This window comes from Lactuca virosa, chromosome 5, assembly GCF_052849685.1.
Source record: "Lactuca virosa cultivar CGN04683 chromosome 5, Lactuca_virosa_CGN04683_v6, whole genome shotgun sequence".
NCBI classification, from domain to species: domain Eukaryota; kingdom Viridiplantae; phylum Streptophyta; class Magnoliopsida; order Asterales; family Asteraceae; genus Lactuca; species Lactuca virosa.
In genome coordinates, this window is record NC_136430.1 from 375,922,498 (window position 1) to 375,939,442 (window position 16,945).

Consider the following 16,945-nt stretch of genomic DNA (forward strand, 5'->3'; position numbering starts at 1 on the left):
CGTTTCCTTCTTAATTATATATATATTATACATATATGAATATAAAAGGTTACTTCATTCGGTATCATTACCTTTGTATCATGCTGAGCAAAGGTGTTCATCCATGAGAAATCATGCTAATCAGATAGAACATATAAATTATAATAGGTATAATTTATGATTCAAAACTAAATATGCAAGGATGATTCACATTCCAAGGAAATTACCAACAATTCATTTACCTATACCAGGATATGTATAATACTTTTAGTATATGGATAATATATTAAAGAAGTAATAATACATCATACCGGGTTTGCATTAACAAGGGTACAATACAGAGTACTAGGGTTAGCAATCACGGGGTAATAATACATCATACCGGGTTTGCATTAACAAGGGTACAATACAGTGTACCAGGGTTAGCAATCACGAGGTAATAATACATCATACCGGGTTTGCATTAACAAGGGTACAATACAGAGTACCAGGGTTAGCAATCACGGGGTAATAATACATCTTAAATCTCGTTGAAACAATAAATTTGTGAGACTCTTCATGGTGTACTTATCTAAGTACGACCTTAAGTCCTGACTTATTAACCAGAATCTCCTGTAGGGAGAGCGTGAATTTGTGTATAGATCTATATGGGACTGACAATCCCGTACCTTTGTTGTTCGCTACAGTTTGGCCGGCAGGCCTAGGGTGTCAAATGTCATACCGTTTCCGACGCCTGAAGAACGTCGCATCAGGCATATCAGTCATATTAGTATGGTTAATAGAACTCACATGGATAAAACAACGAGTAAATTATTAAGTAATATACTTCTCTTAAAACAGTAAGTAAAGATAATTACATCCTGACCAAATATACCTTCTGTTAGTTTTTACTTACAGTAAAAGCTACGTATCATGAAATCAATTATGTTAAATATACTTGTACTTCTGGTTTTGGAACATTTAAAACCACAAGGCAGTATTAAGGATTAATACTAATGTTTTACTGTAGAACAGATATAACTAAGAATACTTTTACAAAGGAAACTGTTTATGGGATGAAACCACTTTTACAAAGGAAACGGTTTATGGGACTAAACCACTTTTACAAATGAAACGGTTTATGGGATTAAACCACTGTTACAAATGAAACGGTTTATGGGATTAAACCACTTATACAAATAAAACGGTTTCTGGGATTAAACTACTTTTACAATTGGAACTTAGTCAACTATTATAACATAAAGGACCTTTAGTGGTTAATTCTATAATTCCTTAGTTTCTACATCATAGTTCTACATAAGTAATATCCGATTGACAGTGAAATGTGTGACTTTTGCCTTACTTCCTATTCCTTGTTTGGTTGTGGGCTTAGGGTAGATACACCCATTTAACTGTCCATTCGATATTAGGTTATATATAATTAGTATAAACTAAGGAATTACAGAGGGAAACTATTGACGTTATCAGTTAATCACCTCAGGAAATATAGGATTTTCTGGAGGAACCAGTGAACTTATCCAAAGAACTTAGGGTATACTTAACAAAACTAAAATACTTATGAACTCACCAGCCTAAATGCTGATCTACTCTTTCCAAATAACTTGTATTCTTAGGAATCCAGTAGACAGGTACACTCCCGAAGCTTTTGAGAAGACCACCTAGTACCGTACCGCGACTCTTGTCTTCTACTGTACCTACTTTGGTGTTTGAATATGTAATGTTTAAACACTTATGTAAAACTTATACTTATTAATGCAATGGTTGTTTGTACTTTGATTACTATATTGCATGTGTTGTGATACTTACCTGAAGTCCTCCGCCCCCGAACGTTTCCGCCGTTCTGGTTTGGGGGTGTGACAGATTGGTATCAGAGCAGTGTTTATAGTGAACTCAGTATATCAGTCATAACAGATATACAACTATAAACCCATTGGGATAAAAACACTATGACCAAGAGTTATTCTTTAAAAATATAACAATATTTTATAAAAGTATAAGTACATGCAGAATATATATACTAGAATGAGTATCACAAGAAGAACAAAACAAAAGTATTTGGATGTTGGACATTACAGTTAAACCTGGACAGTTATGTAATCATATCTGGGATCAATATAGCCTGATCAACTATATTCATTTGAGATATGACCAACATGTGTTTGGGAGTGATTGTAGTGTTGCAACAAGTCTAAAACTTACCTAAGTACCAGAAGAATTCTAGAACCAAACATAAAGATTAAAATACCATGGGAGTATTTTAGGATGCCATAACAAGAAAACTGAAAACTTGTCAAGTTCTTATATCTAGAAGTCCAAGAATCAAACTTATAATTAAAATACCATGGAGGTATTTTAGATACCATAAATAAGCTTGGGGAAATGTTAAAAAGATCTTTTCTGATAAGTCTATAATTACTAAGTGGATACATTAAGGTTATATATAGTTGAGATTTTATAGACTTAGAATATGTGATTTTCACTCTACTTCCTTTTCCTTGTTTGGATGTGGTTTTAGAGTAGGATTACTTATTCGAAGGTCTATTTGATCTGGATTATATATAATCAGTACACACCATGTGATTATAGAAGGACCAGAAAGGATCACCTTCGTAAAAGTTTAATTTTTCTCATAGATTCTTTAGACATTCCCATTCTCGTATAAACCCATTAGATAGATGTAGTTACTCCAGCAATCAATAGAAGAGTCAAGGAGGATCCAACAGAATTTCATTAGGAGAATTCCGAGAAAGAAACAGATGATAAGTACCAATGAGAGATTCACATGAACTTCCGAGATTCAAAATCTTCATTACGAAGTAATGAGGATCAGTGTCAGAATCGGAAGTAAGACAGCTCAGGAATTCAATATACCTACGGAGGAGAAGGATCCTATAGATACCAGGAGAGAACAAATCATTACCACCCAGAATAGAACCGAGAACAAAGGAAAACCACGCGTGATTCATGTGAAGTGTTTGAGCGCCTTTTCATTTAAGTAATAACTAGTAAATCGATTCAACCTAGTGAGTTAGTGATTACATTACTCACATTAGGTTTTGAGCTTATCTTCTTTTCCTGTCACAGCTAATAACAATAAATCAGATCAAGAAATCTTAATTGATAGTGATTACTTCTCAAATTCATAAGTCTATTTTATGTAGACACTGTTATGAATTGTTTTCGAATATTTTCGAAAGTTGGAAAACGATATCCACCAATCGAAGGTAACTTAGTTCGAATGATACCCGATTCATAACCATTCTAGAAACTTATTTCTGTTCCTTACCAGGACTGCATCATAGGGATGCAGGTCGAATCATTGAGAACAATATAACAAAACGAAAGATTTATACATAGATACAAATGGTTAGAATACATTTAGAGACAACGATAGTCGCTCACGAGCTCATTTTCTTATCATGAAACAGAATCATGCCTCCAAAGGAACGTAACCAACCCACTGGAAAAACACCAATCCGTCAAATAGATGCGGCTACATTTCAAGTTGCAGTCACAGCAGCTATAGCAGCTGTCATGGCACACCTTAATGCTAACAATACAAATGTTAGTGGTAATGCTATCGGTAACCCCGATCGTGGTGATGGCCAAGTACAGCAACGAGTACCTATTGGTAAGGACACTTCGAACCTTAAGCCTAATATCCTGAAACAAAAGTTCGAGAACAAGAAAGGGAGTTGTTCAACCCAAAAACCTAACAGAGGGCAACGAACTGAGGCAGTCAATACCCCCATCAGCCCTGTTATTCCAGTACCGACCACGCCGTACTTTGGAAACCTCCCACACTGCAGCAAGTGCAACTACCATCATCATGGAGTTTGCCGAGAGCTGCGTCGCAATAGATGCAACATGAAGGGGCATACCTCCCGCATCTGTAGAACTCCGGTTGAGTTCATCACTTCAACTACCAATGTTGGAACCATTCCCATATGTCACCATTGTGGTGAAATAGGACATTACAAGAGGGACTATCCAACAGAGAAGAACGACGGGGCAGCAGGAGGAGTTTGACCCCAATACATGGGAAGGCATCAAAGAACCCTGCTATATTTTGGTACGCTTCCAAACCCCGATAATTATCTATAATTATGAGTACTCTCCCGTCCAAATTAAATCACAGCATTCATATAAAATTTGAAACCCTAACAGGTAAGCTATGATGACTTAGTGTATACATAAGGGTCATTTATAATTAAGAGTTGTAGACTTAGAGTGAGTAATCCCGCCTCATTTCCTGTTCCTTGTTTGGTTGTGGATTTAGGGCAGGGTTGCTCAGTCAAAGGTCTTACCAATCTTAATTATAGATAACTTGTATACACCAAGCGATTATAGAGAGACCTAGTAAGGATCCTTTCATGAAAGTTCATAATATCAAATTATCAGAACCCTCGTATTGGTAGTACCCGCCAATTTCAAATAAAAAAGGGGATTCGCAACAGTAATAACAAAATAAAACCAGAAGCGCTGAAAACTTAGGTACATAGGATATCATCCTAGTAATCATTCCTCCCAAAACGACTTAATATCTATTTCGTCGAGAAAATTCCGACATCCTCATTCGACATGGTTTGGCCTAACCCTTACCATGTGAAAAATTTTATACTGTGTAAGAGAACTTTTTCCTTAATCAACAGTAAGATGAAATTCTTCCAATCCATAACGCAAACCCTTAGGTTGTCTCTCGTTTCAAAACTTCAGAAGTACCCATACGAAGGGTACCACGCCCTTTTAGCCTACTCAGTAGACAAGAAACTTGAAACGAAAAACACCGAAGTAGTCTTAGAAGTCAGTAACCACCGAAGTACACCAATAGATCTCATAGGAAAATCATTGTACCGTAGGTCAAGTTCAAGAATAGAGACTAAGAACTCATTAGGTTAATCTATCACTGCTAAGTGTATACACAAAAGTGGTATATAATTTAGACTTAACAAGATTAAGGATGTGTAATTCCGCCCTATCTCCTGTTCCTTGTTTGGTTGTGGACCTGGGGCAGAGTCACCCATCCGAACGTTTTGTGAAATCTAAATTATATACGACTTGTATACACGAGCTGATGGTGGATGAGCCAAGTACGAGTCTTATCATGAACTTCGGAGCAAAAGCCTTCATCATATATTCTACCAGGTGGAATTCAATGTGAGACCACGATAGTGGGTCGAGCTACTAAATGACTACGAATTCGAAATTCGTTATCATCCCGACAAAGCCAATATAGTAGCTGACACCCTAAGTCGGAAAGAGTACTCAGGTCGTAGAGCCAATCATTGACTATGATAACCCATTCAAATCTGTCCACACAAAGTAAGGAGGCTCAACAGGAAGCCTTGAAACCTGAAAATGTGGCAAGTAGAGAAGATAAATAGAACGTGTGAGTGCACGGTATTCCAATATCTGTTATCTCTGCTGAGATAATAGAATCATCTCCTAGTTCAGGCAGTCACTTCAAAAATCTCTGGGAACTAGAGTAGTCATGAGCCTATGTGATCGACTATGGTAAAGTATGGGATACCCATTTACCAATTAGTCGAGTCCTTTATCACACTAGCATTCAAGTTGCTCCATTCAAAACCTTCTGTGGTCACAAGTGCAGATCCTATCTGCACTGGACTAAATTAGGTAATACGCAACTAGCTAGAAATCCAATTTCCACACAGCACCTTCGCTGATCAAGAATTCATCCGAGAAACTACCAAAAACAAAATACTAATCAGGAAGCGACATAAAGCTTCCAGAGTTAATCAGAGGAGCTACAACTTCGATAAAAGAAAAACCCTTGAAATTCCAGGATTGATGACCTTGTCATATAAAGGTCTCACCCGGAAGGACAAGATACGCTTGAGAAAGCGTGGAATACAAAATTCAAGGTACATAGGACCATTCGATATTCTTACCAGAATCGGTCTTGTAACTTATAAACTTAAAATACCACAAAAACTTAATACCATTCATCCCATCTTTCACATATCTAATCTAAAGAGGTGTCTATCCGATAAAACACTTGTTATTTCACTCAATGAAATCAAGTTAAATAAAAGTCTACACTTTGTAGAAGAACCAATGGAAATCATGGATAGGGAAATCAAAAGAACCAAGCAAAGTCTTATCTCGTTAGTGAAGGTTCGCTGGATTACAAACCAGGAACCTGAATTCACTTGGGAAAGGGAAGATTAGACCTAGTCCATGAGTATCACTTTAGACTTAATTTCGGGACGAAATTCCCTCTAACGGGGGGATAATGTGACACCAGTCAAATTTAGGTCAAAAATAAATTGATCAATAATCATAATTGGGATGAACAAAGTGGTAGATATTGTAACAATGTTTCCAAAAATATAAAGAACACTGAAATCTGAGTTATAACGAAGAAGTTATGACCAATCGAAAATCCGCGACAAAACCGGCAAAACACTATTCAGTGTAAAAAGTGAATTTTCGATAAAAGTCTTTTTAGCCTTAACAATCTAAATGAAAGTTGTAGAATATGTTAAACCGAGAACGTTCATAAAAAGAACGTAAAAATCTGACTTCGTATGAGGAAATTATGATTTTTCTAAGTTTCGGTTTAACAGTAGACAGCTAAAATTTCGAAATATAAATCGATCGATATTTAGCCGACACAACTTAAACAAGAATCGAAGGTCTCGTCAAAATTAGTACAACGGTAAAAAGACAGTCGAAAACGGACGTCGGATGAAGAAGTTATGAATTTTTAACGGATTTCCTGTCCCGGTCTGTTAAAAATAATAATATTAAAAATAAAGTCAAAATTAGCCAACGAAGTCTAAACAAAAGTCGTGGAGTATAATTTTACCTACGCGTGCATATAAAGAACACCAAAAATGGAGCTTGTATACGAAAGTTATGAATTTCGCAAGTTTTTGGCACGAAAATCGAAAAATCTAGAAAACCGGGAAAAATCGCATGGACCCTCTTCGGCCACGTCACCCTCGCATGCGAGGCTTCCACGTATGGGACACGTGTTCGCTGCTTATTGGACCGCAGTCTCGCGTGTCACCCGCTGATTGGTCCGAAGTCGTCATAGGCGCCTCTTGATTGGACCGAAGTCCGGTCCTCTCCTGGTCCGACACGCATCCGAGGCGGCCTCCCTCCTCGCTTCTCCTTCTGACGCGTGTCTGCTAACTCCCCTTCGCCTCGCCAGGTGTCCGAACCGAATTCCATCCCCTCGCCACCTTTCCGAACATGTGTCGCCTTCTCTTCCCTTCGGACCGCACCCTCGCACCCTATATAAAGGGTGCGAGACTTCTCGGATTTTTGATGGATTTCACCCAAATTTCACCCTTTTTCACATATTTCACCCCCCTAAAGTTTCTTACGACCCCCGAAGGCCCCGGTATCGTATCTAAGACCCGAAGCAAGCCTCGAAGCCCAGGAATTCTCGAGAAGATAACCTCTTTCCAGTCGAAGTGTTGCCCGCATAAAGCCTAGTTTTTAATCAAAAACTCGCGGTTTCTTCGAGAAAGATCACCTATAGAAACGAAACGCTGCCCAAATCACCGCTTATCAAAGTGAGTTCATACCCCTATAATTTACCTTTTAATGGTTTTTAAATGCTTTTTAGGGGGGGGGGGGGAATACAAGTTTAACACAATATAAATTGTGTTAATAATTGTAAGTGATAATAATCACACAAATGATTTCCTTATGTTTTTTAAGGATTACCAAATACTTCCAAAATGACTTAAAGCCATGTTAAATCATTAAAGTCATGTAAACTCCGTTAAATTCTTTGAAAAAGGTTTTATAAAATATTTCAAATTATAATTGCCAAAATCATGTTTATATATGTATAAATATATAAATAAGATTTGAAGGGCTTAGGACTAATGAATTATCTTATTTCCTTTTCTTTGTTTGGATGTGGAATTAAGGTGGTGTTATTTATCCGAAGGTCGTTTCCTTCTTAATTATATACATATATATATATATATATATATATATATATATATATATATATATATATATATATATTATACATATATGAATATAAAAGGTTACTTCATTCGGTATCATTACCTTTGTATCATGATGAGCAAAGGTGTTCATCCATGAGAAATCATGCTAATCAGATAGAACATATAAATTATAATAGGTATAATTGATGATTCAAAACTAAATATACAAGGATGATTCACATTCCAAGGAAATTACCAACAATTCATTTACCTATACCAGGATATGTATAATACTTTTAGTATATGGATAATATATTAAAGAAGTAATAATACATCATACCGGGTTTGCATTAACAAGGGTACAATACAGAGTACCAGGGTTTGCAATCACGGGGTAATAATACATCATACCGGGTTTGCATTAACAAGGGTACAATACAGAGTACCAGGGTTAGCAATCACGGGGTAATAATACATCATACCGGGTTTGCATTAACAAGGGTACAATACAGAGTACCAGGGTTAGCAATCACGGGGTAATAATACATCTTAAACTCGTTGAAACAATAAATTTGTGAGACTCTTCATGGTGTACTTATCTAAGTACGACCTTAAGTCCTGACTTATTAACCAGAATCTCCTGTAGGGAGAGCGTGAATTTGTATATAGATCTATATGGGACTGACAATCCCGTACCTTTACTGTTCGCTACTGTTTGGCCGGCAGGCCTAGGGTGTCAAATGTCATACTGTTTCCGACGCCTGAAGAACGTCGCATCAGGCATATCGGTCATATTAGTATGGTTAATAGAACTCACATGGATAAAACAATGAGTAAATTATTAAGTAATATACATCTCTTAAAACAGTAAGAAAAGATAATTACATCCTGACCAAATATACCTTCTGTTAGTTTTTACTTACAGTAAAAGCTACGTATCATGAAATCAAGTATAGTAAATATACTTGTACTTCTGGTTTTGGAACATTTAAAACCACAAGGCAGTATTAAGGATTAATACTAATGTTTTACTGTAGAACAGATATAACTAAGAATACTTTTACAAAGGAAACGGTTTATGGGATTAAACCACTTTTACAAAGGAAACGGTTTATGGGACTAAACCACTTTTACAAATGAAACGGTTTATGGGATTAAACCACTGTTACAAATGAAACGGTTTATGGGATTAAACCACTTATACAAATAAAAAGGTTTATGGGATTAAACTACTTTTACAATTGGAACTTAGTCAACTAGTATAACATAAAGGACCTTTAGTGGTTAATTCTGTAATTCCTTAGTTTCTACATCATAGTTATACATAAGTAATATCCGATTGACAGTGAAATGTGTGACTTCCGCCTTACTTCCTGTTCCTTGTTTGGTTGTGGGCTTAGGGCAGATACACCCATTTAACTGTCCATTCGATATTAGGTTATATATAATTACTATAAACTAAGTAATTATAGAGGGAAACTATTGAGGTTATCAGTTAATCACCTCAGGAAAAATAGGATTTTCTGGAGGAACCAGTGAACTTATCCAAAGAACTTAGGGTATACTTAACAGAACTAAAATACTTATGAACTCACCAGCCTAAATGCTGATCTACTCTTTCCAAATAACTTGTATTCTCAGGAATCCAGTAGACAGGTACACTCCCGAAGCTTTTGAGAAGACCACCTACTACCGTACCGCGACTCTTGTCTTCTACTGTACCTACTTTGGTGTTTGAATATGTAATGTTTAAACACTTATGTAAAACTTATACTTATTAATGCAATTGTTGTTTGTACTTTGATTACTATATTGCATGTGTTGTGATACTTACCTGAAGTCCTCCGCCCCCGAACGTTTCCGCTGTTCTGGTTTGGGGGTGTGACATATGGTAAAGAGAAAGGCTTGTACTAAGATCATTCCCAAAGTTGACCTCAATGAGTCCATTTGTTTTTACTATCAATGGAAAGGACATTGAAAGCGAAGCTACCCAAAGTACTTGAAGGATCTTAAAAATTGGGAAGTCAGTTTGTGTGACTTTACTTTAGGTACATCCATTATCTAACTCCATAAGTTCCTATTATTAGAATATTAATACATGATGTCATGATCACATTTGTATGGCATTACAGGATCTACAAGAAGGAAGGAAGCTTGAATAAATTGAGCTAAATCTGATCGTGAAAGATGGACTTTGATCGCATGGTTTGCTGGTCAGAATTTAGAGCTACTACTAAGGAGTTACGATAATTTAATAAATTGCTATTACTCTTCTGAGATGTTTAGAAATATAGTTTTTCATTTCATGCATTGAAAAGATAAGTTCCAAATTTTCAATTATTTCAATAAAAGTAAAGTTTTGGTTTACTTAGTCGCCTTATCTTATTTCCTTGCAATGGCATCAACGAAAAAGTTAGTTATGTTTCTAATAATAGCAATATTAATTGTGGCTTTGATTCTTATGGTATCACTTATGGTATTGGCATAATTGGCTAAATGAAAAGAAATCTCATAACCAACTAGACAGATACTTGGCGTTGTACAAGTCGAATTGTATAATATATGAGAATCTTGTTCATTGGAAATTAGGACTTAATTCATTGTTCACACACTTATATGAAGCAAGTGAATGACTAATGGATCTAGTACATGTTGATATAGACTCTTCAGATCATTCACAATGGACGATAAGTCTATTCGTCATGGTTTACTGATGTCTCAATAAATATGGTTGTGTTTATAAGATTAAACAGAAATCTAATACTTTTGAAAAGTTTCAAAGAGTAACAGAACGAATAAAAGAATCTATTAGGAAAACCGATAAAAGATTCTCCAATATGAAAAGAAAGGAGTGTATTTTGGTATAATGTTTTATGAACATCTTAATAATTATGGAATTGTATCACAATTAATCCTCCAAGAACATCTTAGTGCAATTGTATGACTAAGAAGAAGAATCGAATGTTGTTGGAAATGGTTTGATCATAGATGAGTCATGCTTCATTTCAAATCTATTTTTAGAGCCATGCTCTAGTAACTTTGAGTCGTATCTTGAAACTCAAATTCAAACTAAGAAGGATAATAAAGCCTCGTAATATGTGGATTAAAATGTTTTCTTACTCTAAGCATATATAGAATTAGAGTTTTGATGTTTTCGTTAATCGAGAAACAAAAGATAAACTGAGACCTATTCTATGAAGTGTTTTTCTTGTCGAAAACCCAGACAAACTTTTGAATATTTGTTTTAGCTCTTCAAATAATGTTCCTTGAGTGAAAAACTCATATGTCAAGAAATCAGTGGCAGTCATATTGGTCTTGAGAGTTTTAAGAGTAAATCTACAATAAACCTTTTAGTTATCACAAGCCCGCGACCCGAGGATGATAACATGTCGTGTTTGATTGACACATTCTTATTTCTGTGCACTTCTAGTTGAGTTGGCAATGAATATGAGTGGTATTTTTTCATTTAGCTGTAAAATCAAAAGCACGTTGGTCAGTGATAGTACATTCGTCAATTTGGGTGAGCTACTAACAACATGGAAGCACTGGTAGGTCCTTGAGCTACCAGAAGGCAAGAAATTATAAATAAAAAATAGCAAAGTTCAGTCCATGAAGGAAATCTAAATTTGAATTTGGTTTTGTCCTAAACCTTTTCTTATGATTGTAGGTTGAAAATGATAGATTCGTATGGATGGGAACGTATGCACCTTAAAATATATGTGGCAAAGATTCAATCTAATTCATGAGAATGATTATGAGGAGATACTTTCAATGATATATTTTAAAGATCTAATAAAGATCAATATGGATATGACAGTATTAATTTTATTCTCAATTTAACAATATGATTACAACATCCTTCTTCATACTTTGAATTATGAGGAATGGCAGTGAATTGTTTAGACCTCCAGGAGATATGTTTATCACGTATTCAAAGATTTTGAACACATACACTATCCAGATAAAGTGCATAAGCTTAAGAAGCCTAATTAGAGGTTTAACGAAGCATCATGAAATAGGAATCTACACTTCCTTGCGAAAGTTAAATGGTATTGATTTCTAGAAGTACAGTTAATTTCTGAATATGTGACGAAGCTAGTGGGAGCATAATTGTTATGATTACATGTTGACAATACTATCCAATATCCATAGGAAATAATGTATCTAATTTGCAAGTTGTAAAAGTTTGGAATTGTTTCGCTATATTGGACATAAGGGATATGGCACCCATACTTCGTTACGAATCTAAAAGTTTATATTGTATAGTTTAATAGAACTTAGTCAAAGGCATATATGAATATCATGTTGAAATGTTTCAACATTGGGGATTCAATATATGAAAATATTATAGAAAGGAGTTGAACACATATTAAATCCATGTATAGGATGTAATGAGTCGAGTCCCATGTGCTTTGGATATAGGTGTTGGATTAATGTCTAAGTCCATAACTATATTTGGTATGTACTTGACCCGACTCGGCATGGTCCATTTGGGTTGCACTTCACCGGCACAATTTATATGGATAGTCTTTTGAGAATAGTATATTTATGATTTATATTAATATATTATAAGTTCTAATATATTAATATGAAATCATATTATTTAATTAGTATTGATCAAGAATTAATTTAGAATTAATTAAGTGATAAAAAAGAACTAATTAAATATGGACTCTTATATATATGGAATGGGCCAAGTTCATTTAGGTTGGGCTAAGCTTTCATGGATGGTCCATGGAGCTTTTAACCCATGGATCCTATGTAAATGAAAGGTCATGGGTATTAGGGTTTACATGGATGTAACCCTAATCCTCCATAATATATAAAGGGGTCCTTGGCTCACAAAATTGGCACAAGTGTGTGAAAATAAGAGTGGGCCGATTTTAGTGTGCATACATATTCTCTCAAGTTCTTCCAAGGTGTTTTGGTGATTTGTGATTCCATTTGAGGCTTCCACACTATTGGGGCTAAGCTCTTAAAGCTTGAAGACATCAAGCTACATCAAAAGGTATGTCATCTAACTAGAACTTTGTAGTATAGGTGCTTCATAATATGCTAGTTAGGATGAAACCTTGGAATAGTTAATATTTGCATGTATAATAGAGAAAAAATAGATCCAAGGTTTATAGGGTTGCATGTACACCATAGGAGTGTTAGAATGCTCAAAACCCAACAGTGGTATCAGAGCCATGGGTTGTTTTCTGTTATATTGATGCAAATGTTTTATTTTCAAGTTGAAAAAAAAAGGAAAAAAAACATGACGTTTGTCAAATTTTAAGATAATTACTTGTTTTGTGAAAAACGAATTATTTGTAAAATTTGAATCATTTGTTATATAAGTTGAATTAGGTCAAATTTAGTAAAAGATAAAATGATATGATTATTTTATTAGTTTGAAAAGTTTGATCTAAATGTTTTAAGGAGTTACATATTTTGTCATAAAATTTTGGAGCTCAAAAGTTTTTTTTAAAGTTGTGATCTTAAGAGTTTTGAAACTTCCATAAGTTATGGATATGAATATTTTTAAAAAAAAATTTGATTCAAAGTTTTTATGGAGTTACAAAATTTGGTGTTAATGTTTTAAAGAATTCCATAACTTGTTCTTAAGTTATGGAACATGGAAAGTTTCATCATAAAACACCATTAATTCCATAAGTTATGGAATCCAAAGGTTTTCAAGAATTACAAAACTTGCCCTCAAGTTTTGGAATTTGAGAAAAGTTTTTTATGAAAAAAAGAATTGAATTCTAAAACTCTTGGGTTCATAACTTAAACAATTAATTAAATGGTTTTAATTTTGAATTTAATAATTGGAATTATGATGTTTTGTTGAATAGTTCAAATTAACTCTTATGGACTTTATTAATAGTTAATTAAAGCGTTTAATTAAAAGAGTATTATTAATCCATAAATATATGGTTTGAGTTTAATTAAATTAAAAGTCTAGTTTAATTAATAGATTAAACCACCAAGTATTTTAAATGTCTAAAATACACCCTTATACTATTATAATATTAAAAGTTTAATATATTATATGTATAAGAGCAAGTCGTCTTACCATTAGTAGGCCTCATTCACGAAGCCGGTCTATAAGGGGGGTATAAGGTTACTGCCTATAAAATGGCAGTTTAATGGGTGTCCACTCTCACTCACCGCTTCCTTGACCGGTGGAGGGTCGTTAGCCGAACAGGTAGGACAAGGACTATAATTCTCCCTTCATTATAAGTATAATGATAAATACTAAGTAACTAAACACTTATAAATTCCCAATCTTAGTTACTTAGGAAAATGTGAATAAGGTGCTAATCCATGAAATTACACTTCGCACTTTGTTTAAGCTGTTAGTGGAGCGTGTGTGGTTAACCGGCACACTAACCTGGACTTAACAAGGTAGGCAAAGGGCAACTTAATGTTTATCATAGTATCGTTGGAGCGTGTGTGGTTAACCGACACATCGATTGAGGGTAAATATTAAGGGTACCAAGTATATTTGCATGGTTACTTCACACCTTGTTTTGTGATCCTCGGCATCCCAGTCACAAAACCTGAAGGGCACACTCGAGATTGAAACATGCCATTGAAAAGTTCAATGAATCTCGAAAGAATCTAGGAGTTTCAAAACCAATTAAAACCTAATAATACATTTCGTTTATCTTGGTGGAAATTGGTGAATCGTCATTCACCTACCTTCAAATATTTTATAGCTTGGATTACGGCATCCCTCTTCCAAGTTATAAAATAGTTTGTTGGGTCCTAGCCTTAATATATCATATTGGGTGTTATATTAAGGACTTAAATCAACTTTACGTGAATTTCTCCCATTGTTGATGTCTGGTTTAGACAACAATGATCTTCCCAAACCAAGCTTTCCTAATGAATATGACTTCCCGAGTTTGGCTCATGGAAGTCATACTTCTCTTCCTCCACCTCCTCCAATTATTCTCCCTAACCCACAAGTTCAAGGTCACTCAAGCCCTAATGGCAAGCAAGGTCTATGTGTGATCACATCTTAGAGATGAAGTCACATATCGACAAGCCGGGAGAGTTGGGTATCAAAGTCTTGAGAAAGTTGGATGTTCAATCACTTTCTAAGTCACATAGTGAGTTCCTTTGGGACTACTATGAAACAGACTATGACATGAACCTTAATGATCATATCTATTTGCTTGGTGCTGCTGAATCAGCAATGATTCGGAACAATAGTAAAGCAAATTTGATTAGAAGATCAACTTCCCAAAAACTTTATGGACAGTGACAATGGTGACACTGGAAATCCAGAAAAAGCATTCTCTTCCCAATGGAAAGGGATTGGCCATAGTCAACCCGGTTGACCAAATGGTAAAGAGAAAGGCTAAGTCTGAGATAGTCCCATTACCAAAGGGTCCATATGTTTATTTTGCCAAAGGAAGGGGCGTTGATTGCAAAGCTGCCAAATTTACCTAAGGATGTTAAAGTCAATAATTTTGACTCTACATCAAGTAGAGCCCATTATCTAACTCTGTTAAGTTCTATTCTGAGATCCTCATTACATGATGTGACTGGGTCACATTTTGATGTTTTAAGAATCAAAGAATAGAGAGAAATCTTAAATGAAGTATATGCTGATTCTGATCGCGAAGGTGGATTTCGATCGCATCAGAATTTTGAGCAGTTGCTTAAGAAGTTATGATATATTGCTAAGGAATAGATAACAACAATTTTCCATGTGGATTGTAAGGATAAGTTTTTCCGCAAAGTTTTAAAATAAAAGGAAATTGTTTAATTTTATTTATTTGAAGTATCTTTACAATGGCATTTGTGGAAAATTGTTGCTTATATGATTCCACTGACAGCAATATTGGAAAATGGATTTGATTCTTTCATTTATGGTAGTGTCTAAATTTACCAAATCAGGAAAGTTCCTCATCACCCAAGTTTTAATTGGACCGAAACTTGGAATCATGCAAGTTGAATAGTATGATGAATGAGAACTTTCAAGCATTGGAAAATCAAGACTAATTACTTGTTCACATGGATGTGTGAGTCAAGTGAAGGACTAAAGGGATCGAGTACACATTGTTGTGCACTGGTCATGTCCACCACAAAGCTCGTTAAGACTATTTGATTTACTAAAGTTTAGTAAATATGGTTATACTTACAAGTTTAAGTATAATTCTGAAACATTGGAAAAGTCTCAATGTATGGCAGAACGAATGGGAAGAATCAAATTAGGCAGAAAGATAAAAGTTTCTCAAATCTGAAAAGATGGGAGAGTACTTTAGTATCATGTTTGTGATCGTCTTAATGATTTAGAAATCATATCACAATTAGCCCTCTAAAGGTCATCTTAGTGCATTCTTATGACTAAGAAGAGGAGTCATGAATTGTTGAAATGGTTAGATCAGGAAGATGAGTCATACTTCGTTCCAAAACAATTCTTAGAGTCATACTCCAAGATTGTAACTTGAGTGACATATCTTAAAGAAAGGTTTAAAACACTTGTCAAATGTAAGAGTAAAAGTGTCCTACTCTTGTACATTTGAAATTGGTAAGTTGTGATGTTTTGGATAAAACAAAGACCAACTAAGGCCAATTGTGTGAAGTGTTTGTCTTGATAAAGAATCCGCACTATCACTTGAATATTTGGCAAGATAGTCTTATATGTCAAGAGGATAGTGGGAGTCTTAAAGATCCTAAAAAGAATTTCAAGAACTAATCAAGAATAAAACCTGAGGTTCTTCACTAGCACACGACTTGAGGTTTATAACCTATCGTGTTGACATATTCTGTGCCCATTCCAGTTAAAGTTGGCTTTGCATAGGAGTTCTGAAAGTTCTCAATTGGTTGCATAACAACTTGGAAGCAATGGCAGGCCCTGTACTGCCAGGTGGCAAGAAGTTAAGATTGCATAAGTTCAGTCCATATGAGTTTGGATTTGTCATTATCCTTGTCTTGTGACTATGGTTTTGACGATTCACATGGATAAGAACACATACACCATAAAATCTAAGGGTCATAAGGTTTCTCTCCGATTCATGAAAATGATGGTGAGG